Raw genomic sequence first — 11,738 nt, forward strand, 5'->3', positions numbered from 1 at the left:
TCAATTAAGTGCAGAGAAACTTCTCTTAGCAATCACTACTATCAGATGCAGATGACCAGTATTTTCCAGAACCAATAGCAATTATAATTAAAAACTTTTGGGACATGTCTCCACTTCAATGATTTGGGTGTCCCAAAAGTTTCACGATTAATGCTGGTTGCTTTTTCAAGGAAATCTGCTGAGAAATATTTTTATTTTGATACATATATATATATCTCTCTCTCTTGGGTTGCAACCTTATCATGGCTGATGGACTGGCATGTTCCCATAAGCCCTAGAGTTGCACTGGCGGGATTAATTCTCAATTATTCCGAGAAGGGCCAACCATGCCAAATAGGTCGAGGGTGGGAGCCAGAGGAAATATAGTCCATGTGATGGTGTGAATCTAAGCTTAGGCTACCGGCTGGATGCTCAGGTTAACGACTTCTGTACTCTGGACAGACTTTCAGAGCATTCGAAAACAAGCAAATTGACTCATGCGCAAGGCTGAAGCACACAGCTGGGGCACTGCCCATGTAACGCACCAAGGATTGAACCTATATTATAAATTGCTAACTGCCTTAAAATATTTGGTACTTGGAAAGTTCAACCAGTATGTGAAAGGTATTCCAAACAACATTTACATTCAGCATGAATGAATTCATGGATTGCTACTTCGAAGTATTTCATTTCGTCCACTACATTTTTAAATTTGATGAGCTCCACATGCATACCGTTTCATACATACATATCTATTTACATGTCCAATGATGAATACATGCAAATGTACTTTTACCTACAGAGATAAAAATTATGATGACTATCATTCCACTAGCACGGTTTACTTATGGCACTACTTGCATCAACATTTCCACAGCATTCTAAATTGTCATTTAAGAGAAAAACGGGGGCAAGGAGAGGTGGGGAGAAAAGAGGCGTTTAGCAAACTGCTAGTTTGCTAAACAGTAAGGATTCTCTTTACCTGTTAGAAGATAATGATTTGTAAGTTTGTATAAATATAACAGTGGAAATATAAGAAAGGAAAAAGTGTAAGAATGCAAAAGTAATAGTCTGAATCAACTGACATTGTGAATAAAAAATAAGGAGGTTTCAAATGTATCTGAGGCACAAAATGATGATATTTGAGAACGGTGAGTAGAGTTTAAAAGCTAATACATACAATGTAAATACCGCATAAAATTCAGGAGACAGCTGTGATGAGCTGATGCAAAAAAAATGCAATTTGACACACCACTGTTTCAAGTCACCAAAGGCGGCGGCCGCTATTCATTCTTAAGGAAGCACAACACGAAGTCCATAGGCATCGCTTAATGCGTATTTGTATTAGCCCAAATACGATATAAAAACGTAAGCATAAGCAAATCTTCACCATTAGCATCAAATATATTTTTAAAACAACACACTGAGATGACTGTGTTTGCCACATTATTTTGGCATGCAGAATAGTATTTTTCCATAACCAAGACAAGGAAGGGTTTTGATAGTTGTAATTAATTATCAAATTAGAGTTAAGTATTGAATACAATCCATCACTTTCTTGGACAAATATTGCAATGCCAATCTATCTATATAATCATCTTGTGTTGATCCTGTCCTTGTGCCTAAATATAAATATGCTTGTGACGAGTGCTTCCTCTTTCTATTCCAATTATCTATCCTACAGAATAATATCTATAAAAATAGTACGAAACCTGTACATTCAAGCACAATAAACACAAAAACATGAAAATTTTAAATAAATTTTAGTCTTAGATAGTACTTCAAATGTTGTTTTCAAAGGCTAATTCAAACAAATTTTCCAAGAACACTTAGCCCCTATAGCCCTAGAATGGCTACCCTGCATCCCATCCCATCATGAAACTCTTTAACTTTGCCCATGGCCAAATAGTGAGACTAAATGTACCTATGGAGGTCATTCAAAAATGCTTTAATCGTAACAAGGAGGCGATAAAGAATTTCCTAAGATATTTTCCATTTCAAACATGGGAGGATGTCAATGCTGCCACAAATGTCAACAACCAACTGAAGATTTTCTTAAATATATTCTAAATGCTCTTCCATAATGCCCTTCCATCAAAGATCACAGGGTACAATGCAACTAACAAAAATATCAGTTCCACAAAAACATGCTCTAAAAACATTAAAAAAAAAAGGATTACAATTGAATAAATGAATGAATTTATTACTCCAACTGAAATGTACACTTTTTTTAACAACACAAAATAAAGAGGAGAATTTCCAAGTGATGATAAAATAGGTATTGAAGAATAACTTGCAAGTGATTCAAAAGAAAGCGTAAGTTTGGAAAGTGATTGAGAAAATTATAACCATGAATGTTCTGAAATTAATGCACTACGGTTGAACCACTGCTTAAGCAAGGACGCTGTGTTTAGACGGACAATTTATAAAATTCTCCCGCTCTTGCATAACCACTAAAATGTAAATGCAAGACTGACTTTGTTGGGCCATTGAGGTTGAACCAAAAGGATGAATTTGCATTCCACAATGAATGAAAACAGTATTGAAAGGCAAAAAAGAAACGTGGAAGCCTGTTTGAGAGTTAGATTATAATAAATTCATGGGTGGGGTGGATCTCAAGGACCAGTTATTGCATTCGTACCTAATATGTACTCAGAAAATCAGCTGGCAACCAGAAAATGCAATTCCTTTCCTATTTCTCTTAAAAAATCACCTATTAGATTTTTCACTATTCCGTTAACTCAGGGCCTCTTCAACTTGTTTTGGCTGTGAAGGATTTAGGTTCCTTAACTGACAGAAACCTTCTCAGATCACATTCATTTAATCAAGACCAAAGATATGTCCCCCCTACATCTCCTCCACTGCTCCACGCAAAAAAACCGATCCTCAAGCTCTTAAATCATACTTCACAGCATTTATCCTTCCAGTCATAGGAAACTGTCCCCCAAACGGTCCATCGCAGCTCCCTCTAACCTCACCTCTCCCAACTAGCTTCTTTGCCAGAATTGTAAAACACAGTTCCCCACTTTCATAACATGTCTCCTAGCTCGATTCTACCTTCTCTGCCATCAATGAATTAAAACAGATTAAAAATTTATCTATAATACTCTACGCTTACACATTGATCGTCCTGATTTGCTTTCCTCTATTGATGCCAGAGTTCCTAGTTGATCCACACGTGTGCATTCCTTACTCCATATGCCTATGCCTCGTCAAGCACTCACTCCGCTACCGCCTTTACTCCCAGCTCAATTCATTGCCGGATTACATTGATCCGTTTTCTCCTGTCCTTAAACGAACTGTCAATATCGCCATGCCCCATTACCCGGAAAATAAATAAACCTCTTCCTCTATCTCCCATTCCATGTATCTTTTATTCGTGTTCATCATATTTTTAGCCAGTACTCTTTGTTTTGATTCCTTACATTTATATTCCATGTTTACTCCTTACCCAAACCTAGATATCCTGCAACATCAATTTTTCTTCACACCACCTCTCATTCAGCTAAAATCCATCTAATAAGTGATCAACTCCTTTGCTAACAAAAGGTCTGTGGGATTTCATCTATCTATCTTAGAAAGACATTTTCTATCTTTTTTTTAAAACTTCAAATATAAGAAGTCCAGAGCAACACTCAGACAACTATGTACATACCTATTTCTTCTCTATCAACTTCCTCAAAGTTATTTGAAAAGCTGATGTTTAATCTTAGAGTTAATTACTTTTAAAAATTTAACCTCTTTCATCCACACCAACATATCTTCCGTGAACACCAATAAATTATTTCAGCAAATTATAAACATTTGTCAATCAATAAATAAATACTAACAGGTTATAGGTACATTTTATAACTTAAGTAAAGCATTCAAAAATATTGACAATTCCATATTATCAAATAAATTGTTGGGAACTGGTAATTCAGAAGTGGCAGATTCTTGGCTTCTGTCATATTTGTCAAATAACCAACAAATGGTTCAATAGAAATATAAATATCAAATGGGAACAAAAACCTTTAGATCCACACCACACTCAGATGATTAAATGCCAAATGTTTGACAACATTCATATCATGAGGAATTTTAATATGTATTGGTGAAGGGAGAAACCTATCATTATCAGAAGAATGAATAGGAAATATTAATGAGAAAAATCCATCAAAATTGGTCTGAATTACACAATGGAAAACAGAGAGTGAGACCAGAGACTTGCAGAGATGAACTTTTACATTTCACTCCTCAATAAGAATTATGGATGCGATTTTAAGCACCCAAATATACCTTCAAGCATTACTTTATAAATATGCCGTTCCACAGTTTCTATTTCCCCACACAACTACTTCATTAGGGCCTCCCAAATTTCATAGATAATGACTGTGTGCCAGCAGGCAATTTGCAAAAATTACATTGAGACAGTCTAAATTTTTACACAGGAAATGAAAAGCTGTTATTCTGACTTGTACAAATGAAATCAGATAACTTGATCACAATAATGACCCAATACAATTGAACTTTGATTAGGGAGAGTTCAAGGGACCAGCATTATTTTCTCAATCACATAAGTTCCGGAATGACCTCTCTCACTCACAGAGGTACACTTAAGGAAGTTGGGGGAGGATAGAGCGGGGAAGCCACAGTCATATAATCATTGTGTATGTATTTATCTACACTTAAACTTGAAATTATTTACAACGTTCATCTGAAGAAATCTGTTGTCTTTTGAGATTCTCTTGTGGTATTATTAACATGTTTTTTTATCTCATTTCTCTCATCGAAAAGAGATTGTTGCCTTTTTGAGATGACTCTACAGCCTTTCCCTCTTAACTTGTGTGTGTTATAAAGTGATTGAGTCAAGAAGAATGTGTTCCCTTCGAGTCAACGTTAACTAAAATGTATACTAATCTAAAGTTTGAGTGCTAAATAGGTTTCCCGTCAATCCATATTGAGCCGGACGGAGTGGACACATTTCCCCAAGTAGGCAGAAAAATCTCTTGCTTATGGAGGTTCCTAGATTCTCACTTATAAAGTCTTTCAAGGGTAAAACTGACAGGTGCTGGCAATGAATCTCTCACTTCTCCAGTTCACGGTTATCGAAGTTTGACTGTATTTCAAAATTGATGCACACTATTTTGGATAGAAAGGAATTAATAGTTTGTGACCACAAAATGTTGCTAATACATAGTTGAAGGATTTTTTGAAGGCTAAAATGACAATTCTAGGGGTCACCACATCCTTTCCATAATCCTGACATTCTTGCAGCCACACCTAAAAAGTTTCATAGATAATGATTCATAAACAAAAGAGAAAGAATACTTACATTAAGTACAGCATTTCACGTTGAAAAGTATGGACTTGAAATGGAAGAAAAAATGAAAAGACTCCTAAATTTGTAACTGAGAACTGACACTAAAGTAAGTATAAGCAGCTGTAAGGAGGCGGAGAGGCGAGCAAATGACTTACTCACAGATGTATTTTCATCCACCAAAGGAACCTCATTTACGTGGTATTATGGTAGGTCACAAGGTCCAAGTGCCCCAACGAGGACAGAGATCAGTACTACAAATCAGGCATATGGCAAATCAGGAATTGTGGAGTACCATCAGTGTGCTTCAATGATAAAGACTCACAAATAAATCCTTTCCCCTCCCCGACCCTTTCCAAGTGTCATGTGACCCAATTGTTAGACTCTGACACATGATTTGACAGTGCTTTGGAGAAAGGGAGAAAAACTGGCAAACATTGGTGGACATTAGTGTTTCTACCGAATATTTTCTAAGAATGTTGTGGTGATTTGACTCAAATTGAAGTGGGGAATGGATTTTCTAAATGAAAACGGCGATATGCACGATTTGAATAAGGAAACATTGGTGGTCAGCAGTGGCGGATCCTGGATAGGGACAAGGGGGTTAAAATTCCAGCAATGGTGGGGGTTGGAAAAATATTACTATCTAGTGTAAATTGGATACCCCCCTGCCCTTAGATCTGCCACTGGTGGTCAGCATGATTCTATTGCGGAGCGGCTCAGCTGATTATTTAATAGAGACATCACTAGGATCACACACTAGAGGTCAGTAGCAAGGCAGCGTGGAAGCAAGAAGAGGGTGGATTATATGACGAGGAATCCACTGCCCTCAGGGGCATATGCCATGGTGTTGAGGAAACCAATCAATAAGAAATGCATTATGGACAGGCAGAGCAAGAGGACAGCTAGCTGCCCACCATTTGCCAATACACTAGTCTGGCCTCAGTGGCACCAGGGTGATGTCCTCATCTGCCAACCTTATTGTGAACATTTCTTTGCATTTGTGTGCACGTGTGGTACCTATTCGTCAACAGTGCCCTCTATAGATCAAGTGTTTCATTCTTCAGCTACAGGAAGTTTTATTTTCCAGCCTTTCAATCGAGTGGTCTTGCAGTGTTCTCTGACGTCGATCATCCTGGATCACAATCTTGTGGACCGTTGCCATCTATGTCCCACCCATACCCCGTTCGTGGAGTGCTTGTTTTACTGGTAGTGCTTTTGCCTGGTGATGTGGAAATGAACTCTGGTCCTTCCCCCGTATGAACTTTCTCATGTGTACCACCAAAAATAAACACTCAAGTGATTTTCATGCTCAGGAACTCTCTGGTTTTGATAACTATTACTTACACAGAAACACGGTTATCTTCTTCTGTTCGTAACAATGAGTTGTTTATCCCTGAAAAATACTGTTAGTAACAGTGAGTTGTCTTTCTCTGACAAAAATACTAATCTCCCTAAACTTTATCCAGGCGATAGATCCTCTAGAGGCAGTGGTGTACTTCTCACCATCAACTCCAACTTTCATTTGAAGCATCACGAGATCCTGGAGATGGAATATGAAATTGTGCGGTGTGTAGCTTCTCCTCCCAATCATGGGAAATCAAAAGTGTTACGGTGTTCCTACCCCCCCCCCCCCCAAACAATTGACATCATAATTTTACGAAATTGTCTGCATTCATTTTTAAGTGCCATGAAGCTTGGCGATGTTATTGATGATGTTTTGGGAGATCTTAACCTCTCATTCCATTGGACTCCCCAACTTGTGGAAATCCACTCAACATCCATGATTGACCACTTGCCTTCAACTATTCCAATATAATATTCACCACACTTGTGATTTGGCAACTCTGGATTTCCTTCTCTCGCCCCTTCCTCAGGGAGAAATTATGCCAGGCCAAAATATCTTTGTTTCTCACCATGAATCCATCAATGCCAAGTACCGTTTCTGCCGTTCCCGGACAACCCGTGCCCAATGGTCTTTTGTTTCCCCTCCCTGCCTGATCAAAAGTTTGTTAGGAGGACGTCAACCGGTGCTTCAACCTCATCCACTTGGGCATTTGCTTTTTATTAATAAGTTTACTTTTAAACCGCTGCTTTTCCCTAGGCACTTTCCACCACCATTGAAAACTATTAATTTTATACCAATACATAAATCCAGCCCAATAAATGTTGCTTCAAACTATCAACCCATCTCTCATACTCCCAGTTCTCTCTTCTGTTTGTGAAAGAATACTCCTAAATCCAATCTATTACTTCACACAGAATATCAACATGGTTTCCTTCCAGGGCGCTCATGCTTGACAAACTTGGCTGTTTTTTAACGTAATGCCTAGAGATACTTGAAAATCACACTTTCATTTTATCGCAATTTCATTAACAGTTTATCGCATTTTGTAGCGTATTTTTTTTCACAATGAGGTAGATGGCGATAAAATGTAGTGAAACACAGTTATATGACAAAATACAGAATATTTTAAATTATTATGTAGCAGAACAATAATAAATTAAGGAATAAGACATAGGTACTATAGTAAATAATATTTTCGTGCCTTTTACGAAGTTTGGCGACAGCAGCGTGCCAAAGTGCTTCTAGTGGTGGAGGTGTAGCTTGCCCGTGCCCACTTGTAGTTCGCAGCCACGCTATTGCTATTCGCTATTAAAATTACGACAAACACTTTAAGCCATAAAATGGGTGATGAACCAGCAAACTTTTATATGAAATGAATTTGAAACAAAAGATTCCAGCTTGGAGCAAAAATTCATTAATAATTCCAGCTAATTAAAAATTCACGCAGAATTCCCGGTCTCTGGACACCCTGATATCTTATCTATCACTAAATTAGCTTGTTCCTGCAGGTTCTTGTCTCTTTTTCATAAATTTGACTCCTTTTCTGCTTGTTTGTCCTCTACTTTATGTATAGTTACCAGGCCACTATAAAATGGCAACACTGCTGTATGTGGTTCTATCTTAATGATGAAAAATAAAATAAAAATATTACATACATGTCCTCTATCATGCCAAGGTGTTTTCTTCCATGAATCTCAGTGAGAAATAATAAAGAATGGATGCAAAACAAATAAAGATGAAAAAATAATATTTCACTGCACTTTCCTAAGTTTCACTCTTGTTTTCCTGTTAATTCAAAATGGACAAAACCCCATAGTAAACTCTTCTATGAATGCCATCATTGAGGTATGGCTACTAGAATCTCACGCAAAAGATTGCGTATATGGATAATTAATACCTATTTTTTTAATATGGAAAAAGGCAACCTTGAATGATAAATAACATGGATGCAATATGGAATGCCAAAGTAAACTAAATAACCATCCTAGTTTTTTTAATGAACACCTCATAGTGGCGAGGCTAACTTTATCGTCAAGTGCTTATTTATATTCCTCCATATCAGCCTTTATTCATGGGTGGAAACTTTGGTATTATCTTTTATAGACTTCTGAAGAGTGGCTGAATAGGGAAGATTATTTTATGCTCCAAACTTATCTTGCCCTTTCATCCACAAATTTCAATTTTGGGTGTGAACGAACCCAATTGCCTCTCCCTCCACTTGCATTACAGTAAAATTTTCCAAGAAACAAGACTGGAGAGCACAAATTCAAGGTGACCACTTGCACTGATTGCAACAGTAACCTCTAACTTCCCTTTTTCTATCCAAAACAACACCAAATAGCAACCTCAAAGATTTTCTACTATATTTTAATAAATTTTCTTTTGTGCCTATTGTAATTGTACTAACATAAATGTGAATTCATTATTCCATATCTAACTTGTACATAGTATGTAAATTGTGCTGTCATTCCCACGAATTATTATGCTCAGATCAGCACAATCCCAGTATTCAAAGCATAATAGGCTGCCCAGTCAACACAACAATTATGGCCACACTGTGGCCGGATTGTGGTTTACCTGTGTCAACAATGGCTATGGCTAGCCACAGCTTGCCATATTATGGCCAGACTGTGGTTGCCATGCGGAGAGCCATAGTTTGGCTTGCCAAACATGCGCAACTATGGCCACACTGTGGATCGTCTCAGAAAGGCCACAGATTGGCAAACCAAACATTTGTAAACATAAGTATATTACGGTTGCTATTGACACAGGTTATTTGGTAAGTTATTAGAATGGAAGTTGATTGATTCAATTGATATAAAGAAAGTGTATTATCCACATTTAAGCCACATTATGGCGAGCCACACCACGGCCAGGGGTCAAAACCACTATGGGCCATAATGGCAACCCACTATGACCACAGCACGGCCACATTGTGGCCACAATTGTTGTGTTGACTGGGTGATCTCTCCTACAATGAGATAAATTAACCTATCACCTGTAGCAAGATATGTGCCATGGATTTTTATTGTTATTACTAGATATGACATCGAACCTGAAGATCATTGTTGAAAAAAACATGATTACCAACCTCCCACGTGTGGCCATGTGGCCGATAACTAGCCCAGCACAAAAATTGGAAAAGCAAAATGAAAAAGTAACATAAGCAAGTTGGTGACGACTGGGTGGGAAAGATTACCCAACATGGCTCAAGCGGTCTACCATCACGTTGCGTTAAAAACATCGATTAATACAGGGTCAACTCTCATCACCGCAACTTCACCTTCAAACTCATCTTTTGGCCAACTTTGTCAAATCGCTCTTTAAAGCCAATTAGGTTCTATCCATTAAATGTTTATCATCCCATCTGACACTCCTCACGTGTAAGTACGCTAAGATTTCACACATGCAATGAAATTTTACGACCTTTATTTCGAGAATTCCCACTCCATTCACCAACACATAACCATCACTACCCACTGTAGGTTCTCGTGTTTAGTAATAGTCAATGGCTTTCCACGATAAGAGCACATGTGAGGCGAGTGGCCAGGACTTTTAACGCCATAAAAACACGAATGACAACATTTTACACGAAGGAACTCCAACGGCACTGAAGATTGCAAGGACCACCACAGAGGTGCGGTCAATGGCTCATCAAAACACAACAGTATCTCGAGAGGTAGTACCCTCGGCTGTTGTAAGATCTTATGGGAGTCACATTCATTCCCATTTTGGGCTCAACCTAGATCGCATCCATAAATTCCAACCACTCCAATACGACAAAGCGTTCAGCCACCCAGAGGAAATGCTTTACTTCCAAACGCCATTCAAGTTAAAACAAATCGCCAAGATTATAATCCAGGGGTGAAACAGTTCAGAGATCTATTCTAAAGTAAGAGATACACTCACATACATCGCAAACGATAACATGACACCGTTAAAGAATGTTGCTACCATTTCCAATTCGTCAAGGATGACATCCTTAACGATGTGACAGAAATTTCTTCTAAGAGATGGAAGTATACATTCGAAAACGTATGTCAAAGCAAAAATTACACTCTCAATGAAGATGCTAGAGCTTGGGGCACAACCCACCAAGTACCACATCCCCATACAAAATACTTCGTGCCACATCAGTTAACACGCGGTAGTGACGAGTACTAATGCACTGCGAATTACACATGCATACTACATTTAGCATGCTTCTCATACACTCTTCACACTGGTGATACAATATTATTACCCCATCTGCATGGAAATTAAGGCAAGGACACAACCATAATTAAGCACTAACAAAATAAACCGCGCCTTCGAGTGGGCCATCAATTGCTATTACCAAGTATTACTCAAAACCTTTGGTAAACAACCGGATATCAATACGTAACGAGACATTTCTGACTACTTGTCTTAGAACTAAGAAGAAGCTGAATTTAAATATTTAAGTACACGTGCTATGGTAACATGAAACTCACGTGATTAACGAAAGCTTCCGCCAAGAGCGATGTCAGACACGACCTGCATAGACCGACATACTCAGACACAATGAATATTAACCGGTAGACGAAAATGGTGGACACTTTCCGACTCATGCGGGATCGGCGCCCTCACTCGTGAAAACTGGAATGAAGAAGCGCAACCTTTGACTTGCAAGTTACTTCTAGAAAGTTATATAACAGCTGAGTCGGTATAAATTTTTGTTTTAAAATTTGTGCTAATCATGTAAAATTTTATTATTTACGTTTTCTGCCATTAATACGCATAAAAAAATATACTACAGAAATGAACGCCAGATGGCGACGGTGCTGTCTTTTGTTTCCCCTCTTGTCTTTACAATTTTCCATGAATGTAAGAATTGGCGCCGTAATGCAGCGTGTAGTCCACGAGGATTGAAAATATGCATTATTGTTCTAATTTTTTCAGTGATGTGGATTTCTCGAAAACGATACGATTCCGATTATTGGATTTCTATTATATAAGGATTGAAACTTCCTATTATCAGAGTATCAGTAGGCGGCGAGTTCTATTAGGACGGCATTCTTTGACATACTTATTGTTATCCGTAGGTGATATGTATGCAGATTAGACTGCACACATGGAATAGCTCGGTTAACG

General features: G+C 38.0%; 1 protein-coding gene across 3 annotated transcripts in view; it reads right to left on the bottom strand.

The window, feature by feature from the left end:
* LOC124161863 overlaps positions 1-11,179 on the bottom strand; it is a 44,770-nt gene extending 33,591 nt beyond the window's left edge. For all 3 annotated transcript variants that reach the window (XM_046538087.1, XM_046538086.1, XM_046538088.1), the window contains exon 1: positions 11,099-11,179. The gene's annotated coding sequence lies outside the window, so the exon portion shown is untranslated. The remainder of the gene's footprint in view (positions 1-11,098) is intronic.
* Positions 11,180-11,738: the final 559 nt, after the last annotated feature.

This window comes from Ischnura elegans, chromosome 7 (genome assembly GCF_921293095.1).
Source record: "Ischnura elegans chromosome 7, ioIscEleg1.1, whole genome shotgun sequence".
In the NCBI taxonomy this organism is placed as follows: Eukaryota; Metazoa; Arthropoda; class Insecta; order Odonata; family Coenagrionidae; genus Ischnura; species Ischnura elegans.